The sequence below is a fragment of the Ambystoma mexicanum genome, chromosome 8 (assembly GCF_040938575.1).
Source record: "Ambystoma mexicanum isolate Mex_15411 chromosome 8, UKY_AmexF1_1, whole genome shotgun sequence".
Classification (NCBI taxonomy): Eukaryota; Metazoa; Chordata; class Amphibia; order Caudata; family Ambystomatidae; genus Ambystoma; species Ambystoma mexicanum.
In genome coordinates this window covers 731,724,726-731,737,162 of record NC_090929.1, presented here as the reverse complement: position 1 = coordinate 731,737,162, position 12,437 = coordinate 731,724,726, and the positions used below count along the sequence as shown (strand labels likewise).

The window sequence follows — 12,437 nt, the reverse complement described above, 5'->3', positions numbered from 1 at the left end:
AGTTTTGAAAGGCAATTGAGAAATGGCTCACTTCCTGAACTTGGAGCACAAAAAAGCCTACAGCACCTGGTATTCCCAGGCGGTCTCCCATCCAGGTACTAACTAGGCCCGACACTGCTTAGCTTCCGAGATCAGACGAGATCGGGCGCATTCAGTGTGGTGTGGCCGTAGGCTCGAGTAATGCTAAGAATATTACTCTTATGCATTTGCATTTAGTAAGCTAAGCCATGCAGCCACTTGCAACATGATACCACGCTCATCGGTCGATCAGCGCTCGATCAGGCGAGATATATAAGACTGGTGGGCCCATTCAGGACTCCTATGTCTGGTAGGATAACTTTAATCCATCCATCCTGTTTCTGTTGCAGGGAGGTGGAGAGAACAATCAACACAATAACGCCTTTCTTTCATGCCTCTTGAAGGACTCAATATTCTCTGTACTGCATTACATGTGAAAGTCGATTTATTACCCATGAACGCACTACCTGTATGCTAATTATATGTAAATAGGTAGCTCCAGCCCTCATAATGTTGTCCAACATTTCCGCTATAAAACGGGATAAAATTATTTTGGAAACATACCAAATTTGAAAAGTAATTGAGAAGTTGTGCAATTACTAATCATGGAGCACAAAATAGCCTACAGCACCTGGTATTCCCAGGCGGTCTCCCATCCAGGTACTAACTAGGCCCGACACTGCTTAGCTTCCGAGATCAGACAAGATCGGGCGCATTCAGTGTGGTGTGGCCATAGGCTCTGGGCGTAGTGAGTTTTGTACTTTTAAGCATCTAGTCGGCTAGACCTTGCAGTTTTGAAAGGCAATTGAGAAATGGCTCACTTCCTGAACTTGGAGCACAAAAAAGCCTACAGCACCTGGTATTCCCAGGCAGTCTCCCATCCAGGTACTAACTAGGCCCGACACTGCTTAGCTTCTGAGATCAGACGAGATCGGGCGCATTCAGTGTGGTGTGGCCGTAGGCTCTGGTCCTAGTGAGTTTTGTACTTTTAAGCATCTAGTCGGCTAGACCTTGCAGTTTTGAAAGGCAATTGAGAAATGGCTCACTTCCTGAACTTGGAGCACAAAAAAGCCTACAGCACCTGGTATTCCCAGGCGGTCTCCCATCCAGGTACTAACTAGGCCCGACACTGCTTAGCTTCCGAGATCAGACGAGATCGGGCGCATTCAGTGTGGTGTGGCCGTAGGCTCTGGGCCTAGTGAGTTTTGTACTTTTAAGCATCTAGTCGGCTAGACCTTGCAGTTTTGAAAGGCAATTGAGAAATGGCTCACTTCCTGAACTTGGAGCACAAAAAAGCCTACAGCACCTGGTATTCCCAGGCGGTCTCCCATCCAGGTACTAACTAGGCCCGACACTGCTTAGCTTCCGAGATCAGACGAGATCGGGCGCATTCAGTGTGGTGTGGCCGTAGGCTCTAGAAATGCTAAGAATATTACTCTTATGCATTTGCATTTAGTAAGCTAAGCCATGCAGCCACTTGCAACATGATACCACGCTCATCGCTCGATCAGCGCTTGATCAGGCGAGATATATAAGACTGGTGGGCCCATTCAGGACTCCTATGTCTGGTAGGATAACTTTAATCCATCCATCCTGTTTCTGTTGCAGGGAGGTGGAGAGAACAATCAACACAATAACGGCTTTCTTTCATGCCTCTTGAAGGACTCAATATTCTCTGTACTGCATTACATGTGAAAGTCGATTTATTACCCATGAACACACTACCTGTATGCTAATTATATGTAAATAGGTAGCTCCAGCCCTCATAATGTTGTCCAACATTTCCGCTATAAAACGGGATAAAATTATTTTGGAAACATACCAAATTTGAAAAGTAATTGAGAAGTTGCGCAATTACTAATCATGGAGCACAAAATAGCCTACAGCACCTGGTATTCCCAGGCGGTCTCCCATCCAGGTACTAACTAGGCCCGACACTGCTTAGCTTCCGAGATCAGACGAGATCGGGCGCATTCAGTGTGGTGTGGCCGTAGGCTCTGGGCCTAGTGAGTTTTATACTTTTAAGCATCTAGTCGGCTAGACCTTGCAGTTTTGAAAGGCAATTGAGAAATGGCTCACTTCCTGAACTTGGAGCACAAAAAAGCCTACAGCACCTGGTATTCCCAGGCAGTCTCCCATCCAGGTACTAACTAGGCCCGACACTGCTTAGCTTCCGAGATCAGACGAGATCGGGCGCATTCAGTGTGGTGTGGCCGTAGGCTCTAGAAATGCTAAGAATATTACTCTTATGCATTTGCATTTAGTAAGCTAAGCCATGCAGCCACTTGCAACATGATACCACGCTCATCGCTCGATCAGCGCTTGATCAGGCGAGATATATAAGACTGGTGGGCCCATTCAGGACTCCTATGTCTGGTAGGATAACTTTAATCCATCCATCCTGTTTCTGTTGCAGGGAGGTGGAGAGAACAATCAACACAATAACGGCTTTCTTTCATGCCTCTTGAAGGACTCAATATTCTCTGTACTGCATTACATGTGAAAGTCGATTTATTACCCATGAACACACTACCTGTATGCTAATTATATGTAAATAGGTAGCTCCAGCCCTCATAATGTTGTCCAACATTTCCGCTATAAAACGGGATAAAATTATTTTGGAAACATACCAAATTTGAAAAGTAATTGAGAAGTTGCGCAATTACTAATCATGGAGCACAAAATAGCCTACAGCACCTGGTATTCCCAGGCGGTCTCCCATCCAGGTACTAACTAGGCCCGACACTGCTTAGCTTCCGAGATCAGACGAGATCGGGCGCATTCAGTGTGGTGTGGCCGTAGGCTCTGGGCCTAGTGAGTTTTATACTTTTAAGCATCTAGTCGGCTAGACCTTGCAGTTTTGAAAGGCAATTGAGAAATGGCTCACTTCCTGAACTTGGAGCACAAAAAAGCCTACAGCACCTGGTATTCCCAGGCAGTCTCCCATCCAGGTACTAACTAGGCCCGACACTGCTTAGCTTCCGAGATCAGACGAGATCGGGCGCATTCAGTGTGGTGTGGCCGTAGGCTCTAGAAATGCTAAGAATATTACTCTTATGCATTTGCATTTAGTAAGCTAAGCCATGCAGCCACTTGCAACATGATACCACGCTCATCGGTCGATCAGCGCTCGATCAGGCGAGATATATAAGACTGGTGGGCCCATTCAGGACTCCTATGTCTGGTAGGATAACTTTAATCCATCCATCCTGTTTCTGTTGCAGGGAGGTGGAGAGAACAATCAACACAATAACGCCTTTCTTTCATGCCTCTTGAAGGACTCAATATTCTCTGTACTGCATTACATGTGAAAGTCGATTTATTACCCATGAACACACTACCTGTATGCTAATTATATGTAAATAGGTAGCTCCAGCCCTCATAATGTTGTCCAACATTTCCGCTATAAAACGGGATAAAATTATTTTGGAAACATACCAAATTTGAAAAGTAATTGAGAAGTTGTGCAATTACTAATCATGGAGCACAAAATAGCCTACAGCACCTGGTATTCCCAGGCGGTCTCCCATCCAGGTACTAACTAGGCCCGACACTGCTTAGCTTCCGAGATCAGACAAGATCGGGCGCATTCAGTGTGGTGTGGCCGTAGGCTCTGGGCCTAGTGAGTTTTGTACTTTTAAGCATCTAGTCGGCTAGACCTTGCAGTTTTGAAAGGCAATTGAGAAATGGCTCACTTCCTGAACTTGGAGCACAAAAAAGCCTACAGCACCTGGTATTCCCAGGCAGTCTCCCATCCAGGTACTAACTAGGCCCGACACTGCTTAGCTTCTGAGATCAGACGAGATCGGGCGCATTCAGTGTGGTGTGGCCGTAGGCTCTGGTCCTAGTGAGTTTTGTACTTTTAAGCATCTAGTCGGCTAGACCTTGCAGTTTTGAAAGGCAATTGAGAAATGGCTCACTTCCTGAACTTGGAGCACAAAAAAGCCTACAGCACCTGGTATTCCCAGGCGGTCTCCCATCCAGGTACTAACTAGGCCCGACACTGCTTAGCTTCCGAGATCAGACGAGATCGGGCGCATTCAGTGTGGTGTGGCCGTAGGCTCTGGGCCTAGTGAGTTTTGTACTTTTAAGCATCTAGTCGGCTAGACCTTGCAGTTTTGAAAGGCAATTGAGAAATGGCTCACTTCCTGAACTTGGAGCACAAAAAAGCCTACAGCACCTGGTATTCCCAGGCGGTCTCCCATCCAGGTACTAACTAGGCCCGACACTGCTTAGCTTCCGAGATCAGACGAGATCGGGCGCATTCAGTGTGGTGTGGCCGTAGGCTCTAGAAATGCTAAGAATATTACTCTTATGCATTTGCATTTAGTAAGCTAAGCCATGCAGCCACTTGCAACATGATACCACGCTCATCGCTCGATCAGCGCTTGATCAGGCGAGATATATAAGACTGGTGGGCCCATTCAGGACTCCTATGTCTGGTAGGATAACTTTAATCCATCCATCCTGTTTCTGTTGCAGGGAGGTGGAGAGAACAATCAACACAATAACGGCTTTCTTTCATGCCTCTTGAAGGACTCAATATTCTCTGTACTGCATTACATGTGAAAGTCGATTTATTACCCATGAACACACTACCTGTATGCTAATTATATGTAAATAGGTAGCTCCAGCCCTCATAATGTTGTCCAACATTTCCGCTATAAAACGGGATAAAATTATTTTGGAAACATACCAAATTTGAAAAGTAATTGAGAAGTTGCGCAATTACTAATCATGGAGCACAAAATAGCCTACAGCACCTGGTATTCCCAGGCGGTCTCCCATCCAGGTACTAACTAGGCCCGACACTGCTTAGCTTCCGAGATCAGACGAGATCGGGCGCATTCAGTGTGGTGTGGCCGTAGGCTCTGGGCCTAGTGAGTTTTATACTTTTAAGCATCTAGTCGGCTAGACCTTGCAGTTTTGAAAGGCAATTGAGAAATGGCTCACTTCCTGAACTTGGAGCACAAAAAAGCCTACAGCACCTGGTATTCCCAGGCAGTCTCCCATCCAGGTACTAACTAGGCCCGACACTGCTTAGCTTCCGAGATCAGACGAGATCGGGCGCATTCAGTGTGGTGTGGCCGTAGGCTCTAGAAATGCTAAGAATATTACTCTTATGCATTTGCATTTAGTAAGCTAAGCCATGCAGCCACTTGCAACATGATACCACGCTCATCGCTCGATCAGCGCTTGATCAGGCGAGATATATAAGACTGGTGGGCCCATTCAGGACTCCTATGTCTGGTAGGATAACTTTAATCCATCCATCCTGTTTCTGTTGCAGGGAGGTGGAGAGAACAATCAACACAATAACGGCTTTCTTTCATGCCTCTTGAAGGACTCAATATTCTCTGTACTGCATTACATGTGAAAGTCGATTTATTACCCATGAACACACTACCTGTATGCTAATTATATGTAAATAGGTAGCTCCAGCCCTCATAATGTTGTCCAACATTTCCGCTATAAAACGGGATAAAATTATTTTGGAAACATACCAAATTTGAAAAGTAATTGAGAAGTTGCGCAATTACTAATCATGGAGCACAAAATAGCCTACAGCACCTGGTATTCCCAGGCGGTCTCCCATCCAGGTACTAACTAGGCCCGACACTGCTTAGCTTCCGAGATCAGACGAGATCGGGCGCATTCAGTGTGGTGTGGCCGTAGGCTCTGGGCCTAGTGAGTTTTATACTTTTAAGCATCTAGTCGGCTAGACCTTGCAGTTTTGAAAGGCAATTGAGAAATGGCTCACTTCCTGAACTTGGAGCACAAAAAAGCCTACAGCACCTGGTATTCCCAGGCAGTCTCCCATCCAGGTACTAACTAGGCCCGACACTGCTTAGCTTCCGAGATCAGACGAGATCGGGCGCATTCAGTGTGGTGTGGCCGTAGGCTCTAGAAATGCTAAGAATATTACTCTTATGCATTTGCATTTAGTAAGCTAAGCCATGCAGCCACTTGCAACATGATACCACGCTCATCGGTCGATCAGCGCTCGATCAGGCGAGATATATAAGACTGGTGGGCCCATTCAGGACTCCTATGTCTGGTAGGATAACTTTAATCCATCCATCCTGTTTCTGTTGCAGGGAGGTGGAGAGAACAATCAACACAATAACGCCTTTCTTTCATGCCTCTTGAAGGACTCAATATTCTCTGTACTGCATTACATGTGAAAGTCGATTTATTACCCATGAACACACTACCTGTATGCTAATTATATGTAAATAGGTAGCTCCAGCCCTCATAATGTTGTCCAACATTTCCGCTATAAAACGGGATAAAATTATTTTGGAAACATACCAAATTTGAAAAGTAATTGAGAAGTTGTGCAATTACTAATCATGGAGCACAAAATAGCCTACAGCACCTGGTATTCCCAGGCGGTCTCCCATCCAGGTACTAACTAGGCCCGACACTGCTTAGCTTCCGAGATCAGACAAGATCGGGCGCATTCAGTGTGGTGTGGCCGTAGGCTCTGGGCCTAGTGAGTTTTGTACTTTTAAGCATCTAGTCGGCTAGACCTTGCAGTTTTGAAAGGCAATTGAGAAATGGCTCACTTCCTGAACTTGGAGCACAAAAAAGCCTACAGCACCTGGTATTCCCAGGCAGTCTCCCATCCAGGTACTAACTAGGCCCGACACTGCTTAGCTTCTGAGATCAGACGAGATCGGGCGCATTCAGTGTGGTGTGGCCGTAGGCTCTGGTCCTAGTGAGTTTTGTACTTTTAAGCATCTAGTCGGCTAGACCTTGCAGTTTTGAAAGGCAATTGAGAAATGGCTCACTTCCTGAACTTGGAGCACAAAAAAGCCTACAGCACCTGGTATTCCCAGGCGGTCTCCCATCCAGGTACTAACTAGGCCCGACACTGCTTAGCTTCCGAGATCAGACGAGATCGGGCGCATTCAGTGTGGTGTGGCCGTAGGCTCTGGGCCTAGTGAGTTTTGTACTTTTAAGCATCTAGTCGGCTAGACCTTGCAGTTTTGAAAGGCAATTGAGAAATGGCTCACTTCCTGAACTTGGAGCACAAAAAAGCCTACAGCACCTGGTATTCCCAGGCGGTCTCCCATCCAGGTACTAACTAGGCCCGACACTGCTTAGCTTCCGAGATCAGACGAGATCGGGCGCATTCAGTGTGGTGTGGCCGTAGGCTCTAGAAATGCTAAGAATATTACTCTTATGCATTTGCATTTAGTAAGCTAAGCCATGCAGCCACTTGCAACATGATACCACGCTCATCGCTCGATCAGCGCTTGATCAGGCGAGATATATAAGACTGGTGGGCCCATTCAGGACTCCTATGTCTGGTAGGATAACTTTAATCCATCCATCCTGTTTCTGTTGCAGGGAGGTGGAGAGAACAATCAACACAATAACGGCTTTCTTTCATGCCTCTTGAAGGACTCAATATTCTCTGTACTGCATTACATGTGAAAGTCGATTTATTACCCATGAACACACTACCTGTATGCTAATTATATGTAAATAGGTAGCTCCAGCCCTCATAATGTTGTCCAACATTTCCGCTATAAAACGGGATAAAATTATTTTGGAAACATACCAAATTTGAAAAGTAATTGAGAAGTTGCGCAATTACTAATCATGGAGCACAAAATAGCCTACAGCACCTGGTATTCCCAGGCGGTCTCCCATCCAGGTACTAACTAGGCCCGACACTGCTTAGCTTCCGAGATCAGACGAGATCAGGCGCATTCAGTGTGGTGTGGCCGTAGGCTCTGGGCCTAGTGAGTTTTATACTTTTAAGCATCTAGTCGGCTAGACCTTGCAGTTTTGAAAGGCAATTGAGAAATGGCTCACTTCCTGAACTTGGAGCACAAAAAAGCCTACAGCACCTGGTATTCCCAGGCAGTCTCCCATCCAGGTACTAACTAGGCCCGACACTGCTTAGCTTCCGAGATCAGACGAGATCGGGCGCATTCAGTGTGGTGTGGCCGTAGGCTCTAGAAATGCTAAGAATATTACTCTTATGCATTTGCATTTAGTAAGCTAAGCCATGCAGCCACTTGCAACATGATACCACGCTCATCGCTCGATCAGCGCTTGATCAGGCGAGATATATAAGACTGGTGGGCCCATTCAGGACTCCTATGTCTGGTAGGATAACTTTAATCCATCCATCCTGTTTCTGTTGCAGGGAGGTGGAGAGAACAATCAACACAATAACGGCTTTCTTTCATGCCTCTTGAAGGACTCAATATTCTCTGTACTGCATTACATGTGAAAGTCGATTTATTACCCATGAACACACTACCTGTATGCTAATTATATGTAAATAGGTAGCTCCAGCCCTCATAATGTTGTCCAACATTTCCGCTATAAAACGGGATAAAATTATTTTGGAAACATACCAAATTTGAAAAGTAATTGAGAAGTTGTGCAATTACTAATCATGGAGCACAAAATAGCCTACAGCACCTGGTATTCCCAGGCGGTCTCCCATCCAGGTACTAACTAGGCCCGACACTGCTTAGCTTCCGAGATCAGACGAGATCGGGCGCATTCAGTGTGGTGTGGCCGTAGGCTCTGGTCCTAGTGAGTTTTGTACTTTTAAGCATCTAGTCGGCTAGACCTTGCAGTTTTGAAAGGCAATTGAGAAATGGCTCACTTCCTGAACTTGGAGCACAAAAAAGCCTACAGCACCTGGTATTCCCAGGCGGTCTCCCATCCAGGTACTAACTAGGCCCGACACTGCTTAGCTTCCGAGATCAGACGAGATCGGGCGCATTCAGTGTGGTGTGGCCGTAGGCTCTGGGCCTAGTGAGTTTTGTACTTTTAAGCATCTAGTCGGCTAGACCTTGCAGTTTTGAAAGGCAATTGAGAAATGGCTCACTTCCTGAACTTGGAGCACAAAAAAGCCTACAGCACCTGGTATTCCCAGGCGGTCTCCCATCCAGGTACTAACTAGGCCCGACACTGCTTAGCTTCCGAGATCAGACGAGATCGGGCGCATTCAGTCTGGTGTGGCCTTAGGCTCTAGTAATGCTAAGAATATTACTCTTATGCATTTGCATTTAGTAAGCTAAGCCATGCAGCCACTTGCAACATGATACCACGCTCATCGCTCGATCAGCGCTCGATCAGGCGAGATATATAAGACTGGTGGGCCCATTCAGGACTCCTATGTCTGGTAGGATAACTTTAATCCATCCATCCTGTTTCTGTTGCAGGGAGGTGGAGAGAACAATCAACACAATAACGGCTTTCTTTCATGCCTCTTGAAGGACTCAATATTCTCTGTACTGCATTACATGTGAAAGTCGATTTATTACCCATGAACACACTACCTGTATGCTAATTATATGTAAATAGGTAGCTCCAGCCCTCATAATGTTGTCCAACATTTCCGCTATAAAACGGGATAAAATTATTTTGGAAACATACCAAATTTGAAAAGTAATTGAGAAGTTGTGCAATTACTAATCATGGAGCACAAAATAGCCTACAGCACCTGGTATTCCCAGGCGGTCTCCCATCCAGGTACTAACTAGGCCCGACACTGCTTAGCTTCCGAGATCAGACGAGATCGGGCGCATTCAGTGTGGTGTGGCCGTAGGCTCTGGGCCTAGTGAGTTTTGTACTTTTAAGCATCTAGTCGGCTAGACCTTGCAGTTTTGAAAGGCAATTGAGAAATGGCTCACTTCCTGAACTTGGAGCACAAAAAAGCCTACAGCACCTGGTATTCCCAGGCCGTCTCCCATCCAGGTACTAACTAGGCCCGACACTGCTTAGCTTCCGAGATCAGACGAGATCGGGCGCATTCAGTGTGGTGTGGCCGTAGGCTCTGGGCCTAGTGAGTTTTGTACCTTTAAGCATCTAGTCGGCTAGACCTTGCAGTTTTGAAAGGCAATTGAGAAATGGCTCACTTCCTGAACTTGGAGCACAAAAAAGCCTACAGCACCTGGTATTCCCAGGCGGTCTCCCATCCAGGTACTAACTAGGCCTGACACTGCTTAGCTTCCGAGATCAGACGAGATCGGGCGCATTCAGTGTGGTGTGGCCGTAGGCTCTAGAAATGCTAAGAATATTACTCTTATGCATTTGCATTTAGTAAGCTAAGCCATGCAGCCACTTGCAACATGATACCACGCTCATCGTTCGATCAGGCTCGATCAGGCGAGATATATAAGACTGGTGGGCCCATTCAGGACTCCTATGTCTGGTAGGATAACTTTAATCCATCCATCCTGTTTCTGTTGCAGGGAGGTGGAGAGAACAATCAACACAATAACGGCTTTCTTTCATGCCTCTTGAAGGACTCAATATTCTCTGTACTGCATTACATGTGAAAGTCGATTTATTACCCATGAACACACTACCTGTATGCTAATTATATGTAAATAGGTAGCTCCAGCCCTCATAATGTTGTCCAACATTTCCGCTATAAAACGGGATAAAATTATTTTGGAAACATACCAAATTTGAAAAGTAATTGAGAAGTTGTGCAATTACTAATCATGGAGCACAAAATAGCCTACAGCACCTGGTATTCCCAGGCGGTCTCCCATCCAGGTACTAACTAGGCCCGACACTGCTTAGCTTCCGAGATCAGACGAGATCGGGCGCATTCAGTGTGGTGTGGCCGTAGGCTCAGGGCCTAGTGAGTTTTGTACTTTTAAGCATCTAGTCGGCTAGACCTTGCAGTTTTGAAAGGCAATTGAGAAATGGCTCACTTCCTGAACTTGGAGCACAAAAAAGCCTACAGCACCTGGTATTCCCAGGCGGTCTCCCATCCAGGTACTAACTAGGCCCGACACTGCTTAGCTTCCGAGATCAGACGAGATCGGGCGCATTCAGTGTGGTGTGGCCGTAGGCTCTGGGCCTAGTGAGTTTTGTACTTTTAAGCATCTAGTCGGCTAGACCTTGCAGTTTTGAAAGGCAATTGAGAAATGGCTCACTTCCTGAACTTGGAGCACAAAAAAGCCTACAGCACCTGGTATTCCCAGGCGGTCTCCCATCCAGGTACTAACTAGGCCCGACACTGCTTAGCTTCCGAGATCAGACGAGATCGGGCGCATTCAGTCTGGTGTGGCCGTAGGCTCTAGTAATGCTAAGAATATTACTCTTATGCATTTGCATTTAGTAAGCTAAGCCATGCAGCCACTTGCAACATGATACCACGCTCATCGCTCGATCAGCGCTCGATCAGGCGAGATATATAAGACTGGTGGGCCCATTCAGGACTCCTATGTCTGGTAGGATAACTTTAATCCATCCATCCTGTTTCTGTTGCAGGGAGGTGGAGAGAACAATCAACACAATAACGGCTTTCTTTCATGCCTCTTGAAGGACTCAATATTCTCTGTACTGCATTACATGTGAAAGTCGATTTATTACCCATGAACACACTACCTGTATGCTAATTATATGTAAATAGGTAGCTCCAGCCCTCATAATGTTGTCCAACATTTCCGCTATAAAACGGGATAAAATTATTTTGGAAACATACCAAATTTGAAAAGTAATTGAGAAGTTGTGCAATTACTAATCATGGAGCACAAAATAGCCTACAGCACCTGGTATTCCCAGGCGGTCTCCCATCCAGGTACTAACTAGGCCCGACACTGCTTAGCTTCCGAGATCAGACGAGATCGGGCGCATTCAGTGTGGTGTGGCCGTAGGCTCTGGGCCTAGTGAGTTTTGTACTTTTAAGCATCTAGTCGGCTAGACCTTGCAGTTTTGAAAGGCAATTGAGAAATGGCTCACTTCCTGAACTTGGAGCACAAAAAAGCCTACAGCACCTGGTATTCCCAGGCGGTCTCCCATCCAGGTACTAACTAGGCCCGACACTGCTTAGCTTCCGAGATCAGACGAGATCGGGCGCATTCAGTGTGGTGTGGCCGTAGGCTCTGGTCCTAGTGAGTTTTGTACTTTTAAGCATCTAGTCGGCTAGACCTTGCAGTTTTGAAAGGCAATTGAGAAATGGCTCACTTCCTGAACTTGGAGCACAAAAAAGCCTACAGCACCTGGTATTCCCAGGCCGTCTCCCATCCAGGTACTAACTAGGCCCGACACTGCTTAGCTTCCGAGATCAGACGAGATCGGGCGCATTCAGTGTGGTGTGGCCGTAGGCTCTGGGCCTAGTGAGTTTTGTACTTTTAAGCATCTAGTCGGCTAGACCTTGCAGTTTTGAAAGGCAATTGAGAAATGGCTCACTTCCTGAACTTGGAGCACAAAAAAGCCTACAGCACCTGGTATTCCCAGGCGGTCTCCCATCCAGGTACTAACTAGGCCCGACACTGCTTAGCTTCCGAGATCAGACGAGATCGGGCGCATTCAGTGTGGTGTGGCCGTAGGCTCTAGAAATGCTAAGAATATTACTCTTATGCATTTGCATTTAGTAAGCTAAGCCATGCAGCCACTTGCAACATGATACCACGCTCATCGCTCGA

General features: G+C 46.4%; 36 non-coding genes across 36 annotated transcripts; all 36 read right to left on the bottom strand.

The window, feature by feature from the left end:
- Window positions 1–54: 54 nt before the first annotated feature.
- Window positions 55–173, bottom strand: LOC138476606 (5S ribosomal RNA). Its single transcript, XR_011270642.1, has one exon. It is a non-coding gene; the product is annotated as a 5S ribosomal RNA (ribosomal RNA).
- A 464-nt stretch (window positions 174–637) lies between these two features.
- LOC138479534 (5S ribosomal RNA) lies at window positions 638–756 on the bottom strand. The gene has a single exon (XR_011273300.1). It is a non-coding gene; the product is annotated as a 5S ribosomal RNA (ribosomal RNA).
- Window positions 757–862: 106 nt separating this feature from the next.
- Window positions 863–981, bottom strand: LOC138480053 (5S ribosomal RNA). The gene has a single exon (XR_011273771.1). It is a non-coding gene; the product is annotated as a 5S ribosomal RNA (ribosomal RNA).
- A 106-nt stretch (window positions 982–1,087) lies between these two features.
- Window positions 1,088–1,206, bottom strand: LOC138476605 (5S ribosomal RNA). Its single transcript, XR_011270641.1, has one exon. It is a non-coding gene; the product is annotated as a 5S ribosomal RNA (ribosomal RNA).
- Window positions 1,207–1,312: 106 nt separating this feature from the next.
- Window positions 1,313–1,431, bottom strand: LOC138476604 (5S ribosomal RNA). The gene has a single exon (XR_011270640.1). It is a non-coding gene; the product is annotated as a 5S ribosomal RNA (ribosomal RNA).
- A 464-nt stretch (window positions 1,432–1,895) lies between these two features.
- LOC138476603 (5S ribosomal RNA) lies at window positions 1,896–2,014 on the bottom strand. The gene has a single exon (XR_011270639.1). It is a non-coding gene; the product is annotated as a 5S ribosomal RNA (ribosomal RNA).
- Window positions 2,015–2,120: 106 nt separating this feature from the next.
- Window positions 2,121–2,239, bottom strand: LOC138478500 (5S ribosomal RNA). The gene has a single exon (XR_011272362.1). It is a non-coding gene; the product is annotated as a 5S ribosomal RNA (ribosomal RNA).
- A 464-nt stretch (window positions 2,240–2,703) lies between these two features.
- On the bottom strand, window positions 2,704–2,822 carry LOC138476602 (5S ribosomal RNA). The gene has a single exon (XR_011270638.1). It is a non-coding gene; the product is annotated as a 5S ribosomal RNA (ribosomal RNA).
- Window positions 2,823–2,928: 106 nt separating this feature from the next.
- LOC138478499 (5S ribosomal RNA) lies at window positions 2,929–3,047 on the bottom strand. Its single transcript, XR_011272361.1, has one exon. It is a non-coding gene; the product is annotated as a 5S ribosomal RNA (ribosomal RNA).
- A 464-nt stretch (window positions 3,048–3,511) lies between these two features.
- Window positions 3,512–3,630, bottom strand: LOC138478844 (5S ribosomal RNA). Its single transcript, XR_011272673.1, has one exon. It is a non-coding gene; the product is annotated as a 5S ribosomal RNA (ribosomal RNA).
- A 106-nt stretch (window positions 3,631–3,736) lies between these two features.
- Window positions 3,737–3,855, bottom strand: LOC138480051 (5S ribosomal RNA). Its single transcript, XR_011273769.1, has one exon. It is a non-coding gene; the product is annotated as a 5S ribosomal RNA (ribosomal RNA).
- Window positions 3,856–3,961: 106 nt separating this feature from the next.
- On the bottom strand, window positions 3,962–4,080 carry LOC138476599 (5S ribosomal RNA). The gene has a single exon (XR_011270636.1). It is a non-coding gene; the product is annotated as a 5S ribosomal RNA (ribosomal RNA).
- Window positions 4,081–4,186: 106 nt separating this feature from the next.
- Window positions 4,187–4,305, bottom strand: LOC138476598 (5S ribosomal RNA). The gene has a single exon (XR_011270635.1). It is a non-coding gene; the product is annotated as a 5S ribosomal RNA (ribosomal RNA).
- A 464-nt stretch (window positions 4,306–4,769) lies between these two features.
- LOC138476597 (5S ribosomal RNA) lies at window positions 4,770–4,888 on the bottom strand. The gene has a single exon (XR_011270634.1). It is a non-coding gene; the product is annotated as a 5S ribosomal RNA (ribosomal RNA).
- Window positions 4,889–4,994: 106 nt separating this feature from the next.
- On the bottom strand, window positions 4,995–5,113 carry LOC138478498 (5S ribosomal RNA). Its single transcript, XR_011272360.1, has one exon. It is a non-coding gene; the product is annotated as a 5S ribosomal RNA (ribosomal RNA).
- A 464-nt stretch (window positions 5,114–5,577) lies between these two features.
- On the bottom strand, window positions 5,578–5,696 carry LOC138476596 (5S ribosomal RNA). The gene has a single exon (XR_011270633.1). It is a non-coding gene; the product is annotated as a 5S ribosomal RNA (ribosomal RNA).
- A 106-nt stretch (window positions 5,697–5,802) lies between these two features.
- On the bottom strand, window positions 5,803–5,921 carry LOC138478497 (5S ribosomal RNA). Its single transcript, XR_011272359.1, has one exon. It is a non-coding gene; the product is annotated as a 5S ribosomal RNA (ribosomal RNA).
- Window positions 5,922–6,385: 464 nt separating this feature from the next.
- LOC138478843 (5S ribosomal RNA) lies at window positions 6,386–6,504 on the bottom strand. Its single transcript, XR_011272672.1, has one exon. It is a non-coding gene; the product is annotated as a 5S ribosomal RNA (ribosomal RNA).
- A 106-nt stretch (window positions 6,505–6,610) lies between these two features.
- LOC138480050 (5S ribosomal RNA) lies at window positions 6,611–6,729 on the bottom strand. The gene has a single exon (XR_011273768.1). It is a non-coding gene; the product is annotated as a 5S ribosomal RNA (ribosomal RNA).
- Window positions 6,730–6,835: 106 nt separating this feature from the next.
- On the bottom strand, window positions 6,836–6,954 carry LOC138476595 (5S ribosomal RNA). The gene has a single exon (XR_011270632.1). It is a non-coding gene; the product is annotated as a 5S ribosomal RNA (ribosomal RNA).
- A 106-nt stretch (window positions 6,955–7,060) lies between these two features.
- On the bottom strand, window positions 7,061–7,179 carry LOC138476594 (5S ribosomal RNA). Its single transcript, XR_011270631.1, has one exon. It is a non-coding gene; the product is annotated as a 5S ribosomal RNA (ribosomal RNA).
- Window positions 7,180–7,643: 464 nt separating this feature from the next.
- LOC138478100 (5S ribosomal RNA) lies at window positions 7,644–7,762 on the bottom strand. Its single transcript, XR_011271998.1, has one exon. It is a non-coding gene; the product is annotated as a 5S ribosomal RNA (ribosomal RNA).
- A 106-nt stretch (window positions 7,763–7,868) lies between these two features.
- On the bottom strand, window positions 7,869–7,987 carry LOC138478495 (5S ribosomal RNA). Its single transcript, XR_011272357.1, has one exon. It is a non-coding gene; the product is annotated as a 5S ribosomal RNA (ribosomal RNA).
- A 464-nt stretch (window positions 7,988–8,451) lies between these two features.
- LOC138476593 (5S ribosomal RNA) lies at window positions 8,452–8,570 on the bottom strand. The gene has a single exon (XR_011270630.1). It is a non-coding gene; the product is annotated as a 5S ribosomal RNA (ribosomal RNA).
- Window positions 8,571–8,676: 106 nt separating this feature from the next.
- On the bottom strand, window positions 8,677–8,795 carry LOC138476592 (5S ribosomal RNA). Its single transcript, XR_011270629.1, has one exon. It is a non-coding gene; the product is annotated as a 5S ribosomal RNA (ribosomal RNA).
- A 106-nt stretch (window positions 8,796–8,901) lies between these two features.
- Window positions 8,902–9,020, bottom strand: LOC138480353 (5S ribosomal RNA). The gene has a single exon (XR_011274036.1). It is a non-coding gene; the product is annotated as a 5S ribosomal RNA (ribosomal RNA).
- A 464-nt stretch (window positions 9,021–9,484) lies between these two features.
- On the bottom strand, window positions 9,485–9,603 carry LOC138476591 (5S ribosomal RNA). The gene has a single exon (XR_011270628.1). It is a non-coding gene; the product is annotated as a 5S ribosomal RNA (ribosomal RNA).
- A 106-nt stretch (window positions 9,604–9,709) lies between these two features.
- LOC138479718 (5S ribosomal RNA) lies at window positions 9,710–9,828 on the bottom strand. The gene has a single exon (XR_011273467.1). It is a non-coding gene; the product is annotated as a 5S ribosomal RNA (ribosomal RNA).
- Window positions 9,829–9,934: 106 nt separating this feature from the next.
- LOC138478917 (5S ribosomal RNA) lies at window positions 9,935–10,053 on the bottom strand. The gene has a single exon (XR_011272739.1). It is a non-coding gene; the product is annotated as a 5S ribosomal RNA (ribosomal RNA).
- A 463-nt stretch (window positions 10,054–10,516) lies between these two features.
- LOC138476590 (5S ribosomal RNA) lies at window positions 10,517–10,635 on the bottom strand. Its single transcript, XR_011270627.1, has one exon. It is a non-coding gene; the product is annotated as a 5S ribosomal RNA (ribosomal RNA).
- A 106-nt stretch (window positions 10,636–10,741) lies between these two features.
- Window positions 10,742–10,860, bottom strand: LOC138476587 (5S ribosomal RNA). Its single transcript, XR_011270624.1, has one exon. It is a non-coding gene; the product is annotated as a 5S ribosomal RNA (ribosomal RNA).
- Window positions 10,861–10,966: 106 nt separating this feature from the next.
- LOC138479209 (5S ribosomal RNA) lies at window positions 10,967–11,085 on the bottom strand. Its single transcript, XR_011273005.1, has one exon. It is a non-coding gene; the product is annotated as a 5S ribosomal RNA (ribosomal RNA).
- A 464-nt stretch (window positions 11,086–11,549) lies between these two features.
- On the bottom strand, window positions 11,550–11,668 carry LOC138476586 (5S ribosomal RNA). Its single transcript, XR_011270623.1, has one exon. It is a non-coding gene; the product is annotated as a 5S ribosomal RNA (ribosomal RNA).
- A 106-nt stretch (window positions 11,669–11,774) lies between these two features.
- On the bottom strand, window positions 11,775–11,893 carry LOC138476585 (5S ribosomal RNA). Its single transcript, XR_011270622.1, has one exon. It is a non-coding gene; the product is annotated as a 5S ribosomal RNA (ribosomal RNA).
- Window positions 11,894–11,999: 106 nt separating this feature from the next.
- LOC138479716 (5S ribosomal RNA) lies at window positions 12,000–12,118 on the bottom strand. The gene has a single exon (XR_011273466.1). It is a non-coding gene; the product is annotated as a 5S ribosomal RNA (ribosomal RNA).
- A 106-nt stretch (window positions 12,119–12,224) lies between these two features.
- On the bottom strand, window positions 12,225–12,343 carry LOC138476584 (5S ribosomal RNA). Its single transcript, XR_011270621.1, has one exon. It is a non-coding gene; the product is annotated as a 5S ribosomal RNA (ribosomal RNA).
- Between the last annotated feature and the right edge of the window lie 94 nt (window positions 12,344–12,437).